General features: G+C 34.4%; 1 protein-coding gene across 1 annotated transcript in view; it reads right to left on the bottom strand.

Moving 5' to 3' along the window:
* The window catches only part of LanB2 (laminin subunit gamma-1), a 329357-nt gene that overhangs the window by 227865 nt on the left and 75589 nt on the right, over positions 1 to 25903 (bottom strand). The gene's annotated exons all lie outside the window — the stretch shown is intronic.

Raw genomic sequence — 25903 nt, 5'->3', positions numbered from 1 at the left:
CTAAGGTCAACACATTATTTTGGAAGAAATTGGTGAGTAGATAATTGATAAAATCTCTTAAGGGAAGGGAATGGTGAGTGGTTAGCGAATACTGGATTCCAACGCGGAGATCTCGGGTTCGAATCCAGCTGTTGGCCCTTTGATTTTCTCTTCTTAGGAGCTTCTAACAGCTCATTGTCTGGTGATGGACAGTGTTGCCTGTAACGACAGAAGACTGTCCGTAGGCCGAGAGTGCACTGAAAAAAGCTAAGGGCGCCAATGACCTGAGATGTTGATGCGTCTAAATACAAAAATAAAAGATTGCGTTTTGGATAAAATAATTTCTCCCACAACACCATCATTCCCAGCATAAATTCCTTTCTATCGATTTTGCGGTCGTATTATTTCGTAAATTTACTAAAAATATTGCCCGAACAGGGACCCTCTGACCTGTTATAGCCGATTAGAATGAATGGAAGACAATGATTAGAGAAGGAATTACGTGATTTTAATTTCGGTTAAGCTATAAGGATGGCAGGAATATAGAGTACTGATCCATCCATTAGCTGTAGTTTATGTAAATAGTTGTATACAGGGTGTATACGGAGGAGTGGTCGAAACTTCGGGAGGTGATTCAGCAGCTCAAATGCAACAAAAAATATTCTCTTCACTTTGGCCCAATTCTCAATAGTTCCAAGATATTTGCATTTTTAACTTTTCCGTCGATATTCACGTTTTCCACCATAAAAACGGCCGTAACTTTTCTATCCTTTATCCTACAACAAATCTGCTTATTCCAAACGAAAGAGCATTAAATTTCCTATAAATTTGCTTAGTACAGAGCCTTGAAACGTTTCTTATAACAATGACATTTTTACTTTAATGTCTAAAAAATTCGTTCTCGATGATTTCTGTTAAAATTTTCAACTGTATTTTTTCAATGATTAATGAATCTAAGAGTCACATAATTTCAGAAAAAGTTGCGCATTTATTGAACTTCAAAACCATATGGGTTTAATAAAACCCTACCCCGAACAGAGGGGTGTAAATGCAGAAAACTGGGATTTTGCGTAACCGACTTTTCACTACTAATTTACTCAAATGTCAATTTTTGGAGAAGGAACAAAAAGAAAAGTATCTATTTTAGTTTTTAACAATTATTATTTAATAGAACGGAAGTAAAAAATAAAGTAGCAAATTTTGAAGTCGACCGAAACTGGAATTTGAATTAAAAGAGGTTTAATAATTAAAACCATTAATTATTAAATTATTGGAGTCTTCTCTAGAGATTTTTTAAGTTCGGTGTTACACTTCATTATGAAAGGTGAAATAATTTCATGGAATTTATTTAAGAAGTAATAAACATATAATTCAAAATGACAAATATAAATTTCAAAATAATGTAATAATTATCGTTCTCTTTATTTTTCTCACCCTAGTTTAGTAGCAGAAGGTTTAAAAAGGTTGAGCTCGGGATCATTTTGCCAAAGTAACAAACCTTGTTCAAGTTGGCACCACTTGCTTAAATTAAGTTTAATGCTTTGTAAATTATAAATTTTGATTAATTAACAAAAAATTAAATTGATAAAATGTTTATAAAACTTCAAAATTTTATGCGATTAATCGATATGGAGCAAGTTTTCCCAAAAAATAACCATTCTGAAAGAAATAAAGTTCTACTTATTGCGAGAAACTAAAGCTTCTTGTAACTAACTTAATTTTTTTAAATTTTTACTATTTAAAAGCGGAGTGAATATAAAAATTATTAACAAAAACTGTAAAATACTCTCAAGAAGTAGTAACTTTTTATAGATGACGCTTATTATGTAACTAAATCATTGTAATTATAAAACTAAACCAGTAAAGTCCTTAATTAATCTTTTAATTCAAAACAAAACATAAAGAGCCTCCTGCTGTTTGTCTAAAAGACGCGATATACTAGAGAAGTATTCCCACGATGTAGGTGGCTTGTATAGCTCACAACATTGTTAACTATGTACAAATAAATGGTAATAACTTACAAAGCTTATTGTTATACATGCACGACCTCTCTTTTAACTGGTTTCTGTGAGTCTCTGTTTAAGTGTTTTCTTAAATTAGATACAAAAATGTCATTCAGGACAGCTAAGTTCCATAGCTGAAGAAGGTCAAATAAACAAGACTAACTATTTCTCAAAACAATACTGGGTCATTTTTAACTTTCCCGCCTTGCAGTGGAAAACTATCCACACTATTTCCGCATTTTGAATTTAATATGAATTTTTATTACTAAAAATCTTACTTCAAGACAAGAGACAAGAAGCAATTGTCTCGAAATCTGCTTATTTCTGGTTTCAGAATAAATGTTTCATTGTGAAGCTGCAGCTGATTCAGAGTGCATTTTTTTTTTAATATTGGTACCCAATTTGGAATCAGAGCCATTTCCCGTTCCTTTATTAAGAAGGGTAAGCTATATTAACATATAACGGCTACTAGCTTCAGAGATGACCTTATTTCTAGAGTGACCCTATTTCTATTGTCGTCAAAGAAGTTGTTGATCATCTATAGTAACCATTAAGAATTAAGACACGTGGCTAAAATACCCCTAGGAGAGTAATGGTTTTTTGGAAATTAAGCAGAGAAGCACATTCAAATCCAGTTATTTTTCAAATATGCGCCCTCTGGAGGTTTAGAGATTTGTATAAAACACCTAATTTTCCTTTCCTTACTTCTGTTTTGGGTCCGCTGGCGAACGTCCAATAATTACGTAATTAATTAAAACTGCCAATTATTAATTATTATTTTATAGCTTACAGAGATCTTACAGCCTAAATTATTCTGTAATAGAAACAATCTCATATTCTAAATGAAGGAATGGTTTTAAAATGAAAAATTAATGCATATTAGAAAAATACAAGTTACGCCTCTCAATCTAGATATGCCTGGACTGGTATCCTGGACTGATGTAACCCATTTTACTTCGTTTGCATTTCTCTTAATTTGTTTTTTAATTGATTACTATCAATTACTATTACTATTTAATTAATCCACAGTTATGTTACAACGTGCGGTTCTATCTCATCAAGGTCAAACAATAAGAATACAAGATAATGGTAACGCCTGGAGTTCGGTTATTCCAATGAATGCTGGTATTAAGAGTTTCGGATTTAACATCTTCCTGCACGTAGAACTACAACGCTGCAAGAGCGCAAACTGTCGATAAGTTTACATGTCGTAGGATAAATGTAATATTTCTTAAGATAGATCTGTTGTATAAAAATATGTTTTAAAGATTAGTTTTTGAATCAGACGTTAGTCGAGTGACAGAAGTTTTCAATTAATAAAAATATTTAACTTATTTCTCTGTTCTTGCTGCTTTAAAAATTAAAGATCTTCAGAATACAAGAACGAATGCAAATAGAATGAAAACAGCTTTCTTTACGTTTTAATGTAAATTAATTTTGACTTTAGAGTTAGAATTTTTATATTATTCAGAACACGTCCAATCTGATGGCCAAACACGTCACAGTTTTAAATATAACCTTACTTATCTATAACATGTCCATGGTAATTTTATGAAATCTAATTTTGTGTTTCAGAAAAAAATACTCGCATTAGTAATTACACTTGCCTGCAGGTGTTCTGGAAAGTAAATAGTGGACTCTCCTTAACATTTCTTGCTATAATTTGGTGTGAAGACTCACACGACTTACTCTTACCGCCATTTACATAATTACGTTTTCTTCAAACATATAATTTGTGTTAAAAATATGGTTATCGACTAAACTATCAGCACACTCCTTTATGGACTATTACAAGGTACATATTTGTTTTACTTGTATTTATTTCCCCGCTCAAAAATCTCAAAAATAATTAAAGTTGTGTGTGTGTTCTCACCTGTTTTTATTATTATTCTAAAAGTTATAAGTTATTATAAATAAGTAGATCCACAAAATACTCCAAAATGGAACATTAAAGGAAAGTATAACCAAAGAAATCGTTAGAACCACTTTGTTCGATTTTAACAACAATTTGATTAAAAATTTGAACTATCAGCGCTAGTATCATACTGAACACGGATAGACAGTTTGTCTTACAGAGATACTGATACGACTATTTTGGAAAAATCATTTTTCACCTCCAAATTTGTAATTCTAGTACTCAAAAAATATGTACGATTGCCATTCTTCCTCTTTTTTGAGTGTGAGTGTTTTTCGACTTTCAGCTTCTCGCATTAGATTTGATCGTGAAAGAAAATTACTCTTGAAGCGATTGTCTTTAACTTTTAGCGATGAAAATTGTGCAAATTGGTAGTTGGACGATAAGCCTTGCTAGAAAGAATAGGCGATTACTTTTAGTGCAGAATTGCAAAACGGTTGCATCTTAAATTTAAGTTTGATTTGAATTTCTTTTTTATGTTTATGGACTTTCATTAAGTATAGAATGGTTTCTTTCCATCAATGCTATTGGTTGTAATAACATTAATCTCCGTAAATCTACGCTATGATTTCAAAAAAATAAAAAACAAAAATAGAAATACCGGGACTTGGGCTTTACTTAGACCGAAGACTTTCTTGGAACCCCCACACTAGACTTAAAAGAACAGAACTGAACAGACGCTATCGACTACTTAAAAGACTCTTAGACGACAGATCAAAACTCTCTCTGGACAACAAAAGACTGATTTACACTTCTAATTTGAAACCCATCTGGGCTTATGAAATAGAGCTGTGGGGTTCAACCAAACGCTCCAATCTCCAAAAGATTCAATCGCTACAATCTAAAATACTTCGAACTATCGTAAATGCTACATTTTATGTCTCCAACCTGACTATACACACTGACCTTAACATTCCTTTTGACACACAAGTTGCTAAAACACGATACAGAAAACTCCACTTCAGCCTGCAATCTCACATAAACCCTCTAGCTCAAAATCTTTCTTCCAGAACCCTTACTGACAACCCGACGTCTTAAAAGACAGTGGCCTCGAGATCTCCTCTCAAGTGAAAAGAGTGACTAACCATATAATGTTTTGGAGTGTTACCACGGGTAACTTCTACACTCGTTACTTTATCATTTATTACTCTATTGTATCACTGTTACTTATAGCGCTAACGCGCTGATTGTAGCACAATAAATGCAAAAAAAAAAAAAAAAAGAAAAAGAAATACCGGGGAATTTTGGATTCCCCAAAATTGCTAACAAGCGATTAAAAATTGCCATTTAAAAGACGTATTAAAGATGTAAACTGTTAAATTGAGATTGTTTATTAAATAACCATGATAAATATTTCCAAATATGAGATAGGCAGCTTGGGTGTGCTGACAATAGAGTTAGCAAGTCTCGGCTGAGACAGGTGGAACGTCAACAGAGATGTACCATTGTTATCAATTAGTCACACTTACTATATAAGGTCACTGGCAGCTCCTCTATTATTGTGCTGCTCTCTGTGAAATTTGTGACAATATGTACTGTAGGATTTACTTTATTCTTTCGCTGCGAACAATTTCATGGAGTCTCACATAGAAGAATTGCTGGAGATATTCAAGGTTTTTTTTTTGGTTTTTTTGAGAATGGCAATGCATGAAGTTCAATGCATTGCGACCATGCGTGAATATCAATAGCGCTTCTTATCCAAGCTGGGAAGACAGTCTTTATGCACACGTTTCATTAGTCTCTCCAAGAATTCCACAAATAGGGAAGGTTCGGACACTTTTTAACATTGCACGAATTCCAGAGTCCATGGTAAGTAAATACTTTTCCAATTATAACAATCTAGCCACGGTAGACGAGCGGTTAGAGGCGAGACCTGCGAAGCTAATATGTATTGTGGTACTGGGATTTTATTTAATGGTTAATAAAAGAAATTTACAGTAATGTATGTTTGCTAGTCGCCTCCGTCCACGACACCTACTTAGTAGTTGGACGTTAAGCCCCGCCTGAAAAAATAGGCGATTACTTGACTTTACTTTTTTACAATCTAACTTAGTTATGAACTTCATAGTATCTCGAAGAAGCATCCCCGAGCAATGCTCTTTTTATCTCTCTTCTCCGCTCTTCTATCTCTTTCCGAAGAACGTAATCCAAGTCCAACGGTATCCAAAATAGATTAGGTTATTGTTTTTGCCCAACTTGTTGAGGACTTTTCTCGCCATTTTCGTACAAGAGATACGGTGAGCTCGGTGTGGCTTGATTTTAAAGGAGACTGTATGTAATCTTCTTCTTCTGTCGAGATCAAACTGGACACATCTGGACCACCAAGAATATACTGGGAAATAATTTCACTGACTCTGAGTATTTAGCTTTAGATATTCTTGGTTTGTCAATCCATCCAAATTGCACATAGTAGCAAGTTCTCTAATTCTTGCAGAATGGTTTCGTTTCCTGATGTTTGACCAAGCAAAAAAGTTCTGATGGGAAGAATTTCGTGACTAACTATATCCTGAAATTTAAGTAACAACAATGAGGCCCACAATGATTTCATTATTTAAAACTAGCTTTTTTTAAATATTTGTTTTTGGAAGCCACCTTTTCTGTCAGTGTTAACTAAGGCTGATATTATTAAGAAACAGAATATGCTGAACACCTTGGTCAACTTTATTCGCCTTTTTGCCACCGCAGCGTGGACAGTCACGTAACGTATCCATCAGGAAAGTCTTCCCTGCTAACTCAATATCGAATCATCTAATGACGGTAACACCTCCCTTTCTGAGAGTAAAGTCCGGGGTTAACATGATGCTGGTGAGGTCTGGTAAGTACAAGGTTTTTCTTTTCCTGCGTTTTCTCCTGTCAAAAAATGTTAATAGAATTTTTTTGTATGAGAAAAGTGCATGGAAACTTACTGCAAACAGGGACAAAGATGCTATTAGTACATTCCAGCCAATGAAATAACAATAAATTTACCACTTGAAACTATATTTAGGAATGGCCAATCAGTAATGAAGATATGAATGAAGAATAATTCCTTTTATAACGTATTAAACACTGAGATGAATGTGTGGACAGTAGATTGTCACTAAATGATTAGATAGCCACAGTGATTTTACATCTATCAGATTATCATCGTTAAAGAGGGTGTGCCACCTAACTGTACAGTTATCTTATACTTTGCTATTAGTTATAACGAACAGTATCCTTCATCAAGATAATTTGACTATAAGAGAGCTTAGGCGAATGGAGAAAGCGCTGGATCTGTGAATTGACGAGAGAATTTTTCCAGGCAATAAAACATCGTTGGATTAGCCAGTTGTATTGTCAAATACCACAACCCAGTTCAATGATTGCACAAGAATCTGAATTGATTAAGGTGAATGTATTTATGAGGACAAATGAACTTATTAGGATCACTGTATGAATGTAGTTATGAGCGTGTGTTGTAAATAGCTAATTTTAAAATTTAGGCTAGACCTGTATGGGGTGCGAGGAATATCGAGTACTCCATCCCAACATTAGTTAGGTTAAAAGGAAAGACGAGTTAGAGCCATCAATAGGCCAGTTTCGACAAGATAAGTTGTAGGTGTAGATCAGGCTGTAGAGTGAGGTGTCTATTTTCCAATCTAGTTCATGTGCAAAGACCTTTGATGTTGCGCACCTTAAAAATATAAAAAGGATCTTCCACCACCGATCTAAAATAATCAAACAATCAAAGACATGCCCTTAAAATAGCAACTCAAAGCAGAATATAGAAACATAATGTAGTCTGTGGTAGAGTAAAATCGGTTCAGTACATCAATACAAGAGGTGGCCGTTTGCAAAGCTAATATGTATTGCGGTACTGGGTTCGATTCCCGGTCTTTAGGCCTTGAATTTGATTTAATAGTTAATAAAAGAAATTCACAGTAAAGTATGTTTGCTAGTCGCCTCCGTCCACGACACCTAATTGGTAGTTGGACGTTAAGCCCCGCCTGAAAAAATAGGCGATTACTTTACTTTCTTACTTTACTTTACAAGCGGTGGCTGTTGGCTGGAAACGGAAGAAGAATGAGCCCATTCAGTAAGTGGCTCTTCCACTAACCATTTCCTTCAAATTTGGAATTTTACTTACGCATTGAATTTCTATAAAAATTAAACAGGTAGAGAGGCCGCTCATCACACTAAAATAACACGTTAGAGAAAAGCTGCCCTCTAATCCACAGAATTGCGCACAAAAAAAAAAGTAATAGATCTACTTGGAACCGTTTTCCAGAAAATTATTTCTAAATTTCTGAAAATCCATTTGCGGACTCAGTGAGCCTTCAAAAATGCGTACTTCCCGAGTAAGCTCATTATCGTAATTGGTCACGATCGCAGATCTACTAAACTACGTATAAGAGAGAAGGAATAAATACATGTGCCCAAAGTAAAATTGGGATCTAGGGGAAAAGATTGAAAGCTTAATGTAAACATTATTTTAATGAATCAGAAATCTTATTTTTTACAAAATTAAATTAATTAATCCATTTTATCCATTTTTAAAAAGGTCCTTGATGAGTTGAAAATATTACTTCATTCTGTCTGGTCAAAAAAATCACAAAACATCTCCAAGAACGAGTATTAACAGGACTCATGCTCACTTTTCGCCAAACTTGTCGGCACTCAGACGTTTATTAGAGGCGACTTCGATAAGATTGCAGCAGGTGGCATAGATTATTAACTGCTGTCTAGTGCATATGCTAACCGGGCAGGTGTCAAATTCAATGTTATTCCAGGCAATGTGTCCAACAGTTGCTTTCTACCATTCTAACAACTGAGACAAAACTGTAAAACAAAACCGTTACTTTATTTTCTTTAAGTTGGATTGATCTTGCATTTGTAATGTTGTTTACAAATATTTACGATACAATAGATTAAGGAAACAGTGGAAAAAAAGTTTTGGGTTGGGTGAATATTTGAAGTATACTTGGGTCTCAGCACATTGAGTTTACGGCTTGCCTTCGAGCACTTCATCTCATCTTATTTTACAAAGCAACATCCCATTTAGGTTAGTGATTGGTCAGGCACTATTTTAACTTAGCTTCAACAAATTACGAATATTCCAATTTCATAAGAAAAACGGCCCAAATACAACTAATCTGCATATTGTTTTTAGTTTCCTTATAACGCTTTAAAAAAAGAAGAAAAAATGAATTCTTTTTATTACTAAATAAAAAAACAAAAAAATAATTAATATTTTTCAAAACTGCAACGTTTCAGCACAATAATTCTTACCAATAAAAAGTAGTTATGTATGTTTCAGAAAATATGTACAAACAATAAACCTAAACATGCAATAATCTGCAGTCAAGGATGTTCACCAATGCACTCTAAACAAAACCAATAGTGCTGCTATGTCTTCTTGGTTGTACTTAACTACAACAGTTAATATCTGAAGTTGACAGCACATTAAGTTTACGGCTTGCCTTCGAGCACTTTATCTCATCTTATTTTACAAAGCAGCAACCCAATTAGGCAAGTCGCACAACCAATCGCCACGACAACCTAATCTTATCTTTAATATTAGATCGTTTAAAGCTACGTTAACATGAAAAGCATTTTTCGTGAATCAATGCACTTATAGGAGAGCTAGGAAGTTGAATAACTCGTAACCCTAGTCAAAAGGCCGCGAACTGTACCAACGTTTGTAGGGGTTTGATTTGAAGGTTCTGGAAAGTGCGATTAATTCTGCATATTAATAGTGGAGCACTTCTGGAAATAATTACCACAATGGCAACCACAAATTATATGATATATTCGGACACCATAACGATCTTCGATAAAACCATTCAGATCCTGGCCGTTGCAGATGACGTCGACATAATCGGGAGATCTCTCGAGGGGGTGAAAGAAGCATTCTTATGTTTAGATGAAACTGCAAAGAAATTAGGCCTAGTTGTCAACCAAGCCAAGACAAAGTATATGCGATCTGGTGGAGATGGTATAGTCGGTGGTGGCACCGATATAACGGTGGGTTTCTATAAATTCGAAAGGGTTGACCATTTTAAGTACCTCGGATCCATGGTTTCCCAAGCGAATGAAATATCAGCAGAGATTAAAATCAGAACAATAAGCGCGAATCGATGCTACTTTGGACTCGCCAAGCAGATGAAAAGCAAGCTGATAGCTCTAGGGAGACTAAAATCATTCTCTACAAGACAAGATTTGGGCACCATGGATGAACTTCTGATGATTCCAATCACTCTAAAGCTTCAGTTTTAGTTGTTTTAAAAGTTCTTCAGTTCTCTCAGTTCAGTTATCACATAAATCGTTTGTTGGTTCAATGTCTAAGTAACAACTTAGTAAATTGAAACTCGCTGGAATTCAGTTTTTTCTTAGGATGAACTATTTTTAATAGTGAGTGACACAGCGGTCCCACAGATCGCATGTCAGGAGTCAGGGTTTAAAGTGCAATGGTGAAATTCGTGCATGCACTTTTACTTTAGATCTGACGCGTGTGAATCAATACAATAAAAAAAAAGAATTGCCATTCAACTAATTAAAAACAAATTTAGACTCGTAAGATAACATCTCCATATAACTAAGAATAACAAGAATCAAATTTATTCAAGGAATGTATCCAAATTAATAAAGTAGAAAATAGTACCAGGTGTCTAGTGCACAGAGCTCATTGAAAGAGAGGTTGGTCTGTGTGTCTATGAATGGAAGAACAGGTACGTAGTCGAGCAGACGGTTGCCCGTTCAGTCAATGAAACGACGTCATGTTATTGCAATATGCTAATGAAGATGATCCAGCGTGGGCAGCCTGTGTTGACACCACGCAAGGCCGGCATTAACAGACCGTATGTCGTCCCTCAATATCCGCTTCGTTCCTTTTATACCCTCCTGTTGTTTTATACTTAATTTTTTTTAGTTATGAATCGTCAGTTTATTTCATACTATTATTATTATTATTATTATTATTATTATTATTATTATTATTATTATTATTATTATTATTGGAGTATGTTAATAATGAGGTTTGAAAATAATTTTATTAAAATATTATTTAAGGCCGTATAAATAACCATTCTAAAACTAGCACATCTTCAAATTCTTCGTCGGATATCCGTATTGTTGGAGTATGGTAATTTAGGTAGTTAGCTGCCATCGAATATTAATTAATCAGCTGCTGAAAATGCAACACATAAATTCTCAGCCATTTCTTGAAAATTAAAAAAAACTCTTAATGTATTCTAGCAATAAATTTACAATGTTTTACATTAATTATAAGGTCTTTATTATTACGATCTGTAGAATAACTTAGATGTAACCTTCTTCAGCAAAATGATCTCTAGAAAATTAGAACTTTTCCAAAATAACTGAGCGTTCTTAATGTTTTAATGATGGACAATTCCGAGAGGGATGTTACAGATCTCAGTTATCGCAGCGAATCTCAGAAATTGGAGGATCAAAAAATTCAGTTAAAATCAGAGAAATTTATTAATTAAAGTCGTAATAGCTTAAGCTTAAATATAAAGTAAAGTAATCGCCTAATTTTTCAGGCGGGGCTTTACGTCCAACTACCAATTAGGTGTCGTGGACGGAGGCGACTAGCAAACATACTTTACTGTAAATTTCTTTTATTAACCATTAAATAAAATCCAAGGCCTAAGACCGGAAATCGAACCCAGTACCACAATCAGGGCCGGATTCAGATGAAAAGAGGCCCTAGGCTATTCCACTTATGAGGCCCTTTTACCTCCCATTTTTAAGTTTGTAAATTACAAGAGAGATAATAAAATACATCACTACTGTGATACATCACTAAAACAGTGTTTTAGTGTTCACTGTTTTTAGAATAGTGTAATTTTAATTTTGTTAACAATCTGAATGTAGGCCCCTCTTGATCTTGAGGCCCTAGGCTGAAGCCTAGTTAGCCTATAGGAAAATCCGACCCTGACCACAATACACATTAAAGCTTAAATATTTTCAATCAGTTTTCAAGAACAGAGGAGGTAGGCTGAACTTATTTCTTGCGATGGTGAAAAACAAATAAATGGAAAATGGAAGTAAACATTCGAATGTAAATATAACCTTCACTCTAAGACATGCTGCATCCAACAGGTGCTGCATCCGGACTGCACTTTCTTGCAGTGTAACTTACGAAACCTCCATTCATATAAGGACAAACGTTTGACATGGAACCCACCCGTACGCCTTAAAAAAGTAAGAACTCAAAAGCGATCAAAATTTGACGCTTAACAACAAAGTACTTACACAAATAAATCGATGCTACTGAAACCGATTAGGATTTAGACATCGGACTCTTATTGAAAAGTTCAGCCAAGTACTGCAATGTCTACCACCGACTCTGATCAATCGAAAATTCAGTGCTGCATTACAATCGCTCCTACGTTGCTACCAGAACCATTCACACTCTGATCCAAAAATACTTTTTATTCAATATCTAATCTCTCGTCGTTCCATCCATATCCTAAAGCAGTTTAATAGTTCCCGTCACCTTTTTCCAATTAAGACCCGGCAACTCCTAGTTTCCTCTCTTATTTTCCCCCATTTCGACTATGGTTGTTTAGTGTATGGCGGTCTTTCTGGTGATATTGAAGCTAAGCTCAAGCGCCTCAAGAACTTCTTCATAAGATTTATTTTCAGCATTTCCAGAGACTCCCGCATTTCGCACTGCTACAATGAGTTGAAGTGGCTTTTTCCTGTCTATCGCCGCCAGTATGTTTTGGCTTCTTTCCTTTTTCAAGTCATCCAGTCTCAAAGGCCATCCTATATTTTTCAACTCCTTAAGTTTAAATCCTCGATCCATTCCCGTAATAATAGATCTCGCTCATCTAATCTCTATATTCCTTCACACCGTAGCTCATCCTTTGACAAATCCTTCCTTATAAGTGCTACCTCTCTCTGGAACTTCTTACCATCATCTGTCCGCCATGCTCCTACCCTATCTATCTTTAAATCCCGTCTATTCAGTTATTTCCTTTTTATCCAGCTTCCTCCGGAATTTTATTTGTTTTAATTCATTTCCTTAATTTCTATTGTAATTTTTATTTTCACTTTTTGTAAATACTTACGTATATTTTCTGTTTAATCACAGGCCAAACTATTAAGGCCTCTAATTGTACCTGTTTTCATTCTTAGGGGACAATTGTCACAGAATAATAAATTTATTTTCTATTCTAATCACAGCCCGTAATAACAAACAAGTAACTATCACCATTTTAAGCACATCGTCCAATATCTCTTTAAAACAATTGATCGCAGGATGTATAGATTGATTTAGCATTCAAGAACTTCCACTAAATATTGGTCTCGACGGATTCGAAACTTCAGCTGAAAGACTGTTTCATGCTTTTACCGTAAACGACTCCATCATTTCCATTGAACTTCATATTTATTCTACTTGCTTTTGTGTGTAATGGTTGTTTGTTTCTTTTGAACGCATTTTAGGTAAAGGAAAAAAATATCACTAGTAAGAATTGAAGAATAAAATATTGGTAAAAGGATCCTTTCTTAATTTATTCTATTTTTTATTCTTCTAGAGTAAGAATATATTGCTCATGAAGGCAGCACCAAGTTACACAAGAGTGGGGATATCTCTAGGCTCTAAGGATCGTAACCTAACTCACACTGGATGGTCACTGGATATTGCTCCAGCCAGATACAGCGCTGCTACCCACACAGTCACACCCACAGTTTCCTTCTTCCTTCCTCGCACTAACACATAGAAACTTCACTTCTCTACTTTAAATATAACCGCGGATCTACAACATATTAAAATTTTATATATTCTTACATCTATACTTCTGGCATACGAAGAAATTTGGAATCTTGTTCTTCTTCATTTCAGTCTACTTTAAACTGAATCCTGTATACTGTTTAAATCAGACTAGTTTTGTAGATGTTTTAGAGCCATTTCCTTCTAGTAGTTGGTAAGAGTATTGACATGTATCTCTTTTAAGCCTGGTGGATTTCCACGTAGATCGACGGTGAAGGTTTTTGTTAATGAAGTTTATGTCCACATTCTTTGCCCACATAATGCGGATTTAGTTTTAGAGGAACCAGATGTCAGCAACTACAACTCACCTTAAATTTCACTTGCTTTATAAATATTAATAATAATAACTTAGGATTTCCTAGAAGCTTCTAACTGTGTTGACTATGATGAACTGTGTTGTCAGGTACGAGAGAAGAATTTGTAGTGGCCGGTAGAAAGCAGAGTTCGGGAGGCAGTGATGTTGACGACCTTAAATTTAAAAAAGAAAAGAAGAAGTAGAAGAAGAAAACTGAATAAAAACTCAACAACTGATGAAAATAACATTCTACACTCTACTTCGTCGACGATGTCAATGCTAAAGAGGAGACTCGTGGATTACCTCGTTCTTACTATTTCTTAAGGAAGAGCGTATGTGGGCTATTCATGGTTAAAGGCCAAGAACATGAAAGAAAACAAATATCGGGCGCTAATAACCACGAAATCGAAGAGATTATCTCAGAACCTCAGAGAAGAATCAGAAGAGAGTTTAGCACAGAACCTCAGATTAGAACCCAGGAAAGAGAACAGCTCAGAACCTCAACCAGGAAACTAAGGAGAGATTAGCTCATTAGTTAGTGCGTTGGACTCCTCCGCGAAGACCTCAGGTTCCAGACCAGACGGCCATTAGATTTTTTTTTCTTCTAAGAAGTTTCTTACAGATAAATGTCTGTAATAAGAGATCATTGTCCAGAGGCTGGCAATGCAGCGAATAAGTTCCGACCTTAGAATAAAAAAAAGTAATGTAGGCATATAAATTATCGTAATTTGGAAGACAGAGAAAGTAAATGTGCTACTGATATTGGTATCTCTAATTGATGTGACGATAACAGCATACTTAGTTGTTTTAGCGATACCTTAAGAAACCTGCTTAAAAACCCTAGTCAAAATAAAAAAAAATTATTAAGTAACAGAAGACAGCAAATTTAATTTCTCAAAAAATTGGTGATTTTTAGTTCTCGCAAAGCCCTGACTAGTATCTAAAAAATAAAATAATAAAAACTTAACACTAATGACCGCAATTAAAAGAAAACATGAGTGATGCCTGTTTTTTTTTTTAATTTTAAATCTTTTTCAAAAATGAATTATTAATTATAATTAATTAACAACGAGATAAATTAAAATTTAAGATAACTGCTGTTATAAAGAGACAATCCACGTTATAAATCTGCTTATAAACGGTTTTTAATTTTACATGACATTTTAGAAAGTATTAAATTAAAATTAAGAAGTTAATACTAAGTAGCTGATTTACTGAATGCACATTAATCTTCATCTTCTCGGCGATTTATTTTAAAGGGTTTTTTTTTGTTGCTAAATCGCGCGGATGGACTGGTATCTTGTCTTTTCATTTTAGATTTTTTAAATAATGTTCCACTTCCTTGAATCCCTCGTAAGAGGAAGTATTGAATATTCTCAGTTTTTTATGTACGAGTCAGTATTTTTATGCTTTTATGTCGTATTTATAGAATATGCGTAAACAATAATTTTTTAAAAAAAGTCTCGCAATGGTGTGTCAGTTTGTTCTTAATCAGGTAAACTTAAAAAAACAGAAAATAGCAGATTGTTCAAATTTATTATTGTTTCTAAGCACATCAGGGAACACTTAATAAGTTTCTGGTTAAAACCTAATAAGTTTTTCTAAACAGATAAGCGATTTTTTTTAAAACCAAAACGATATTCGTTAGAAATAGTACGTTGATTACACTAATCTACGAGGGTCGTTTGAAAAGTCCGTGCAAAGTCAGAGAGATAGCACTACTGGCGCGTATCGAGGTTATGTTTAGTTAGTAGCATCTCTTGGAAGAACACACACCAAGTTTCAGCCAGATCGGTCTATTTCTTTGTGTTTGGCATTCGTTTGAATCGAGGAAGTTGAGTGATTTTCAAAAAATGGACGAAAAAGAATTTCCTGTGTTGATTAAACACTACTTTATGAAAGGCAAAACGCCTCAGGAGACTAAAGAGAAGCTTGATAAACATTATGGTGACTCTGCACCTTCGATTAGAACAGTTAATAAGTGGTTTCAAAATTTTCGGAGTGGCCATATGGGAACAAGTGACGCTGAACGTTCTGGAGGTTACTACTCCAGAAATCATTGATAAAATCCATGATATGGTGATGGATGACAGAAGAGTGAAGGTGCGTGAGATTGCTAGTGCTGTGGGCATCTCGAATGAATGGGTACATAATATTTTGAATCAACATTTGGACATGACAAAGCTATTCGCAAGATGGGTGCCGCGATTGCTCACGCTTGACCAAAAACGAAATTGTGTGAGGTGTTGCAAGGACGGTTTGCAGCTGTTCCAGAAGAATCCGCAGGACTTTAAGCGTCGTTTCGTCACTGTGGATGAAACATGGATACATCACTACACTCCTGAGACCAAAGAACAATCTAAACAATGGGTTACCAAGGGGGAATCTGCGCCAAAAAAGGCGAAGACCGTTCCTTCGGCCGGAAAGATTATGGCGACTGTGTTTTGGGATTCGCAAGAAATAATCCTCATCGACTATCTGGAAAAGGGTAAAACTATTACAGGTGCATATTATTCATCGTTATTGGACCGTTTGAAAACCGAGCTGCAAAAAAAACGCCCACGATTGGCCCACAAAAATGTCCTTTTCCATCACGACAACGCACCAGCTCACACCTCAGCAGTTGTGGTCGCAAAATTAATGGAAATAGGGTTCCAACTTGTTTCACATCCCCCCTATTCTCCAGACTTGGCTCCCTCGGACTACTATTTGTTCCCCAATATGAAGAAATGGCTGGCGGGAAAAATTTTTTATTCAAACGAGGAGGTGATTGCAGAAACGAATGGCTATTTTTCAGACTTGGACAAATCCTATTATTCGGAAGGGATCAACAAACTAGAGCAGCGTAGGACGAAGTGTGTAAGCCTAAAAGGAGACTATGTTGAAAAATAAAAAAGGTTTACCCCCAAAAATTAAGTAGTTTTTATTTTTGCACGGACTTTTCAAACGACCCTCGTATATTTCAGTTTTTAATTAAAACTTTTCCCTCCAAAAAAAAGTTTATATATTTAGCGCTCTCCTGGGACGAAGAGTGATGCTTCCCATGCAATTGCATTTTATGCCTCAATATCAATGAAGCATAGTTGGGTGACTATTAAAGAAATGTGGTGCCTTGAAATACGATGTCCCCAAAGATTGCTTTAGTTTTATGCGAAATTTTTAAAAACATGGCGCTATAAACTATTATAAGAAATTAACGCTTTTAACCACAACACGATGTTATGCGCGTAACAAAAATTTCGAGTTGAAATTGCTATTGAATAAAACGGTTTTTCGACTTTCCAGTAAATTTCTTGGGGCTTCAAAAAAGCTTCTAACTTGAAACATGCTTCAAAGGGAGAATTTTCATTAAGTAATTACTTGAACTTGACCTATTACCTTAGTATATCAGTTTTACCAAGGGAACGTTGATTTTATTGAGGCTCTAGGAAAGATGTTGCGTCAAGTTTTGTTTAATGGTATCATTTTATAAAGTCAAATATCTTTTTATTTCTAATTCTGAGTTTCATTAAAATTTAATTATTAAAATCGCCGGTGGATGTTCTCTATGAAATCCTTAACTAAGTTTCTCTTGCAAGAGACAATGTGCACTTGGGAACATCTCACATGTTGAGACAATTTGGTGACAATGGGACTGAATCTCCGTAAGAAAAAGTCAAATTTCTCCACACAAACCTTCTTCTTCTTCGTTCCCCACACCCTTTGTGCCGTGAGGCGAGGAGAAGCAGTCCCAATCCAACCCTTCCATCGATCCCTATTCTGTGCCATCCTTCTCATCCCAGCAAGAGATTCTCCTCTAGCTTGGCCGAGACTTTCAATGTATTCCTCTTACATAGTACAATAGGTCTGGCATCCAACATTTGCTTGGCCTTCCGTCCATCCTCCATTCTCAGAACATGGCCAAACCATCCCAACTGTCGGGGGCCTCCAAAATTTGCCGCGCTGGCTGTACTTTCAAATCTTCTCTTATCCGCGCATACCTGATGTAATTTCTCCTAGTTTTAACCAGGATGCGCCTCAGGAATCGCATTTCAGCAGCCGACAGCTTACTGGCATGCTTATCCAGGCACCGTCCAGCTTTCAGAGCCATAGAGGAGCACAGGCAGAAATACCGTTTTATATAGCACCAATTTAGCATCAAGACTCAACTCCTGCTTTCCAATCAGTGTGGTACTTATTTGGTAGAATAAGCCGTTTGAATTCCATTATTGAGGCCACTTTTGTTACTTTGAATCAGTTATACTTCAGCCGGGTGATTGACCCAGTGCTGTCACACAAAAGTTGTGAACATGGAAGAGAATCTCAAGCTATTAAGAGAAAGCCACGCTACAAGAGATGAAATTATTGTTAGTATCCAGCATTCTAGAACCAACCAAGTTTTCAAAAGTTCCATAAGTTATAATCTAACGCTCATCTGTAATAAAACTGTTAAACAATTTTAGTAAATCTATTAGCAGGACATATAATATTATAATGATAATTCCAATATGTTGAAGTATGTTAACAGAACGATCTGTTCACTTCAAACTAAAAACATTTTACGGAATCAGTTTCGGCTAAACAAGGCATACTATTATAACCAATTTTATCGTTGGCATTAATACGAGGTATGTTCAAAAAATAAGGTGAATTTTCAAATTTCGCGGGCTACGTACATTCGAATTTCGATTGTCTTTTTTTTTATGTTGGTACACTTGTCTCGAACATATTTTCAAAGTTGTAGCTATATAGCATGTTTAGTTTGTATGTTAGAGGCATAAATAAGACAAGTGTTTTGCGAGTTCGGCGATTTTCTTCTGTCGAAAAAAATGGATCAACGAATTTGAATAAAATTTTGTGTAAAAAAATGGAATTAAGTGCTCAAAAACACTTGAAATGTTGAGAGTGGCGTACGGTGAGAGTACTCTGTGTCAAAAAAATGTTTACAAGTGGTACAAGCTTTTCACAGAAGGTCGAGAAGATGTGAATGACGACGCTCGCCCTGGACGCCCCAGCACATCAACAACCGTTGAAAATGTTGAGAAGAATCGTCGAATCACAATTAGAGAAGTTGCTGAGGTTGTCGGCATATCGGTTGGCACATGTCCTGCAATTTTTTTCGGAAATTTTGGGCATGAAGCGTGTAGTAGCGAAGTTCGTTCCAAAATTGCTGAATTTTGATCAAAAAAACCGTCGCATGAGCATCGCTCAGGAATTGTTGAATGACATTATCATGTCTCAGCCACCGTATTCACCAGATTTGGCGCCCTGCGACTTTTTCCTGTTCCCATGATTGAAGAGACCCATGAAAGGACGGAGATTTGCGACGATTGAGGAGATAAAAACCGAATCGCTGAGAGAGCTCAAGGACATACCAAAAAGTGCATATCAGAACTGTTCCGAGGATTGGAAAAAACGCTGGCACATATGTATTATATCTGAGGGGGACTACTTTGAAGGAGACAAAATAAAAATCGATGAATAAATAAATATTTTTTAAGAAAAATGAAAATTCACCTTATTTTTTGAACACACCTCGTACATTCATGATAATAAAAAGAAAAAAATCAATAACTCGTTAATTCCATTTAAATATCTCTCTAAAAAATACAACTTAGATCAGAGGGAAACCTAACTGTCATGAATAAAACACAGCAGAGTTTCGAACAAGAGTAATTGAGAAGATTAAATAGTTTCTTAAAACGTCAGCAGCAATAAACTAGGAGGACATTGATTTGGCTATCAAAGTTATGACATACAACTACTGGTCACCATCAACGACAGACCGAATTTATTGATGTTTTTATTAATATTCTAAAATCATTTTAATGTAAAATTTTAATTTAAACCAAAATATATGAATATTTAAACAGTTAAATGATTTATACTGCTTGGGTAATAAATTCTTATTATAATTCGTTACATTTAAATTAAAAAAAAAAAAATTAGGTAGAGTCGAAGTTATAATTTATAAGATGGTGTCAAAATTGTTTACTAGAAATTTGTCTTCATATCAACCAAATATTTATTAGCGTCCGAGGTATATATAAAATGTAAGTACGCGTGTGTAAAAGGCGGCTTTTGTTTGTTCTTTATTTAGATTTGTTTTAATTCATGTTTCACGCATAAAAAATATTCTCTTTAATAATTTTCATTTCAATACAACGCCCTCTGATTAAATTTTCAAAAACTATGAGAAAACACCGTCAAAAATAAAAATAATAAAATGACAGTATTAAAGCAATTTAATTTCCAACATTATCCAAAAAAGTTTTGTTTCTAGAATTAATGAATCAGAGGAAGAAATAATACACATTCATCATAATGACAGCATTCTTCATGAGTACAAGTTACGTACTGAGTTCCATTGAAATCTTTTTATATATCTGTACCTCGGAAGGAAAAGGCACCATGTCACAAAAAGTAAATTTTACAGGGGAGCCAAATAAAGATATTTTTCAAAATTCATTTTTTGTTCCACTTTTCCGGTTGTTCTCTTTCCTGTACTTCTCACCATAATTATTACAGTTGGTATGGCCACTTAACCTCCCATATTTTAAAATATTTTATTTTGATCTCCATTGTGAAAAACATTTATGCCCATGTAGTGCCTTTTACCCTTAAGTAATGAAGTATCATAGCGCCTTTTAAAAATACATAAATCGCTTAATAGTAAACATAGGTCATAGTGCTTTACACCTCTAGAAAGAGCAACAAAAAATCTGTAAAATGATGCCAAAATCTGAAAATCGAAAAAAATGGACATGGTGCCTTTTCCTTCCGAGGTACAGATATTATTAATTATATCGATGAAATTACATGTTTTTTTTTTTCTATCAGCATTCACTTCGCAACTTTCACATTTTGAAAATACTCTTCAAATCTATCGTTTTGTAATAATTATTAATTTAACTAGAATCCAGAGTTCAGTTCTCGAAATTTGTATCGTCAATGGATGGTCATGATCCGTCCATTGAACGAAGCTGAAAGAAGTAGGGAAATTGGCAGATTGCATGCAATTTGAAAACCACATTCATGGCAATGTACGGCAATAACTGTTCTCAAGATAGCAGCACAATGCAGGCGTCTAATCGTAAAATCCTACTCATTTTCGTACAAACTAAACCATTAGAGAGAGAGATTTTAGCCTTTTTTTTTTTTAGAGGAAATATCCCATAATTCAATGCAACCTTTATTTTTGTTTACGATCTCTGTGATTAGTACGTTTAAGTTGCCTTAATAATCATAGTTCGGTTAGTATCTTTGCAGTAACATTTAAAACTTATCATCAAAAAAAAAATAGCAAACATTATTTGAGAAACAATTCCAAATTTGCGGTATTTAAAGAATAAGATGCTTTCAATTTGTGCCATTTTAAAGTCATACATCCAGAAGATTTCTTTAGCAAATCGTACGCATAGTAGTACTCCAGCACGAGTTCTTATTTTTTAAAAAAGAACGAGGTGATTAAAATAAGAATCAATACAGAATTTAAAGTGTTTTTAAAAAAAGCTGCAGAAGTGATAAAACTTAGGTAGCAAAAGTTTTGAAAAGAATATGATTGCATACCAAGGGTCAAAATTCAGCTTGCTCTAATATTTACAATATCAACATCTATTCTATAAATGCCTCCTAGATCACTTAAAAACACTTGTTTAGAATTAATTCACATTCTATAATTTAATTCCATTAAAAGAAAAAGAAAAATAAGTAGAAAGAAGTGAATGTTCTATGAAATATACTCATAGCCTGTCAAGCCAAAAGGCATATTTCAAAATTGAAAAGAAGGTTACTGAAAAGTGCATATAATAACATAATGGTACCATGTGTGCATAATATACTAAAACTCATTGACTGGTTTTGAAATTTTATATACCTACACAATGTCGCAATGTTGTTTAGTACTTAGTTTTATGGTTGAAAAGAATATGGTGGGTGGTCTAAACCCTGGTCGTATATTCTGTGTTCAAACTAACAGTAGAGATGTTAAATAAAATGGAAAAATAAAAAAAAGAAAAAGGAATTCTAGGTTCCATATTTTATTTCACTGTGTAGTAAACCTTTGGTTAGATAGGAATCATCTGCTATCAGATGAAACGTTGATAAAAGAAAAAAAAAGATAGTTAATTTCCTTGGCAATCAACTGTAAGTTTATAATTTCGACACGGACTCTGGGCATACTATTTGATTTTACATAATGATTGAAGAAAGATCGATATTATAAATTCTTATTGTTCGTTGGTGGCCCTATTATAGAAATCAGTGTGTAAACTATTTCAAATGAGTTAGAAATACTGGCCATGGTTTCGTTATTACATGTTAAGTTCATACATATAATGTACTCTAAACACCCACTAAATACAGGCGACCTAGTAATGGAGAAACTGTTTGCAAATAAGAAGTAATGGGACTGCTCTCACTGGCTAGGTGCTCTATTCATTTAAAAAGTCTTAATTTGTAACTAATATTAAAAACCAATCTCTAATGTTAACAGAGTCTTGCCTTTGTAACTGAATTCTAATTCAAATGACGAGTGTCGTAGCGTAGTATTTTTTATTTTGTAGCTCGAATACGAAATATTAAGAGGATCCAACATCTACTCTGTGTTAAGAGAGCCTAGAGAGTGTGTTTTGGCTTTGTTTTAAAAACCAGTTACTAGCATTAATCAAAATTGAAGATATATACAATTTTTAATTATCTTTAATTTCAAGTAAATTTCTTCTTCCAACTAAAACTAAAAAATTATATTTAGGTCTTCTTAAGTTTTTAAAAAAAAAACTATAAAATTTCATCATCTGTTTCACACGAACTCTATATTTTCGCTATTATTTAAAATAAACACACACACATGTACATATTTTGTGAGTGTAGTGAGTGTGTGTGTGTGTAGTAAATTATATTATAAGAATCCTCAGCTCATATTTGGTAGTTTATCACTGATCTAAAACTATGTTTTTGAACGCATTAAAAAATCTAAGGTCACGATTTTAGTTTAAAAAAATGGATAAAAATCGCCTAGTTCATTGTCCTAAAGTTCAAAAACAAAAGCGCAGTGATTTAAGCAGCATAAAGTTTTTTTTTTGGTAAACATGCCATCTTCTATTTATTTCATAAATTTTCTAGAATTTCGTTTGGAAGCTTTGGATCCCAGATCGGGGTTTCATAAGGACCACTAGTTTTGACAATGTTTATGAAAACTACATAAAAAACTGTGAAAAATGACGTTGGTCCCGTTTCGTTATCCCTAATATTAGTCGAGATATTTAAGATCAAAGTTACAATTTTATCTATTCGTGAACGGTTTTCGATACTAATTTTCCACCAGAAATACACGTTTTGGGAGGTCCTCTGACCGCAAAAAATGTTATTTGTGACGCAAAGAACAAAAATAATAATAATTGAAGATTTAAAAAAAATGTAGTGTGACATTTGTAACAAATTAAAATCAATTAAATCTGAATAAATGAATAATTGTAAAACAATAGCATCGTGTCATCATTTATTTTATTAGACTTTAAAGTAATCCTTTATTCTTACTACCAAATTCCAACTACAAATCTAGAAAGCTATGATTAAAACTATTTAAGATATTTCCCTATATTAAGACATATATAGGGAAATTTTACAATATTTTCCATTCGAGGAAAGCCAATCTACTTCATACTTTTCTTTCAAAACTTTACGCCAAGGTATTTCTCGTTAAGTGCGTCCTACACTATTTGTTAAAGTAAGTAATCGCCTATTTTTTTCAGGCAGGGATTATGGTTCAACTACCGATTATGTGTCTGGATGGAGTAGCTCATTTCGGAAGCTCATTACTGCTGTTGTTTTTCGATTTTTAAATAAATATAAAGTAGCTACAAGCAGGATTTGAACTGGGGATCTCCCACTTACAAATCCACGTTCGTTACCATAACACCAACACTCACCCCTACACTATTAGAAATAGGGGCTGTTTCCTAAAAATGCACCCGAAACGATAGTCTTATAAGAGTACTGCTAGCGAGCCGTTAAGACCAGTGCTATTATAAAACCAATGGCACCCATAATAAACCCGTGTTTGGAATATAAAATGAGCATGAGTAAGTGTGGAGGTAGAAAATAGAAGAGTAATAATTATAAAGGTGTGCAGACGTTTGATTCTGAAACAAAAACTGAACTGGTCAGATTTCTCCTTTGTCATCATTAGAAATTAATGCTGCAGGTTATCCTAGTAGAATGTCTGGGGAATGACTGTGGCGAGAAGACATTTAGTCAGACTTCACTTACAAGTCTCCCTTCTAAAGTCTAACGTTAAAAGATACTAGCGCAGCCTCTTTCATCCACTTATCAATTACAAGGCAGCAACTTCTCAACTTATCTCTTAAAGAATAAATTGTAAGTGGCGCCTCTTTGGAATTACCTGTCATTGTATTCTATAAGCCTGTCTATTCCATTCGACTTTCTTCTTACTATTCGTATTAGAAGCCTCGGAGGATTTAATAGCAATACTGAAATTGGCATTAACAAAAAATATGGAAGGATCTCTAGTCATTCCTTAACAGTGTTCTTAATTTTAGAATCAATTAACACTGCATTGCCAATCCAAAGTCAAATTGACTCCAAAAAAATAGGAATAGTCTCTGTTTCCCCACATTACATAGCTATCCCAAAATGCTCTTAGATATGCTATCCCCACTCTCTCACCATTCGATAGTCACGAGCTGAAGACCATGATTCTTAGTTTCTTTTTGCAGATTAGTTTACTTGAATCATAAAAGTCATTTTGACTCTAGATTGGCATTGCACGCAAATACATCTGAGTCTTTGCGACTCCTGATTGGCAATATAAGTAGATTTTCTGTTATTAACTTAACTCCAGATGATTGCCTAAATGCTTATTTGATAAATTTACATAGTTTTCATAGAAAGCATCAAGGCACAAAAAAAAAAGCCTCTTTCTAGAATTGATTTTCTGTCCGAATTGCAGCAAAAACTTGTAGCGAATTGGGTAATTTCCGATCCGCGTCAACAGCGCACAGTAACTGAAAAAATATTGAATGTAATTAAAAAAATGAAAAAGTCCCCGATCAGAAGGCAGCCAATCAGGGTTCTAGAAAATACTGAAATTACTGCGATCCTAAGTTGAAGTTAATTCCTTCTGCGTGAAACGTTAAAGCCGATTTGTGGACAAAATTTGTTTTTTCGTTCTTAATTCCTATTCTTTCTCATCCTTTAATGCAAATTTTATTATTAAAATTGAAATCAATATATAAAAAAAAGATAAAAACAAATTATGGAGTCAACATGACTCCACATTGGCAATAACAGTTCGAGCATTGGCAATGCAGTGTTAAACTAAAGGATCTTTTCTTCTTTAGAACGAAACTCTTTTCAATTGTCCAATCCTATGCCAAAATAGGTTTTTTAAAGGAAACATTTCAATCAAACTTATAAGTGTCAAACTACATGTATGTTAGAACTATTTAGTAACTGAAATCTAAAGACAATGTTTACAGTTAAGTTTTGTGTGAAAAATAAAGTGGCTAAAGAGACGTCTAAGGAGTTCAATGGAAACAACTTGATGGCTGTTGGTTCGGCTATCATAAATTTTATGTCGAAATATTGTTATAAAATATAATAATGCAGCACAGTTTTTACTGTCATGTCTAAATAGTATTCTTTCTGAGATGGATTTACAGAGATGCTCTACAACTAGAGTTTTATGATAATAAATCGTCCACATCAGCAAATTTCTGAGCTTATCTGCCAGCATACTTCATTTTTTGTTTGCATCATACTCTTGGATTAGCTCAAAGAAAGGTTGATATTTAACTCTTTATTAAAAAAAAAAGTTAATATATTAACGGGAGAGAGTTATCTAGTGTAACGGTATTGTTTTTCTCTAGGCTGCAGAAGAGCGAAGGGCGTGCAAGAAGATTGGTGCGAAGTGTGCAAGAGAGGTGGAGACAGGAACACTCCACCGAAGAAGA

The sequence above is a fragment of the Rhodnius prolixus genome, unplaced genomic scaffold (genome assembly GCF_049639745.1).
Source record: "Rhodnius prolixus isolate KJV_2025 unplaced genomic scaffold, Rpr scaffold_2, whole genome shotgun sequence".
NCBI classification, from domain to species: domain Eukaryota; kingdom Metazoa; phylum Arthropoda; class Insecta; order Hemiptera; family Reduviidae; genus Rhodnius; species Rhodnius prolixus.
The sequence above is the reverse complement of the archived record's forward strand: the minus strand, read 5'-3'. Positions and strand labels throughout refer to the sequence as shown.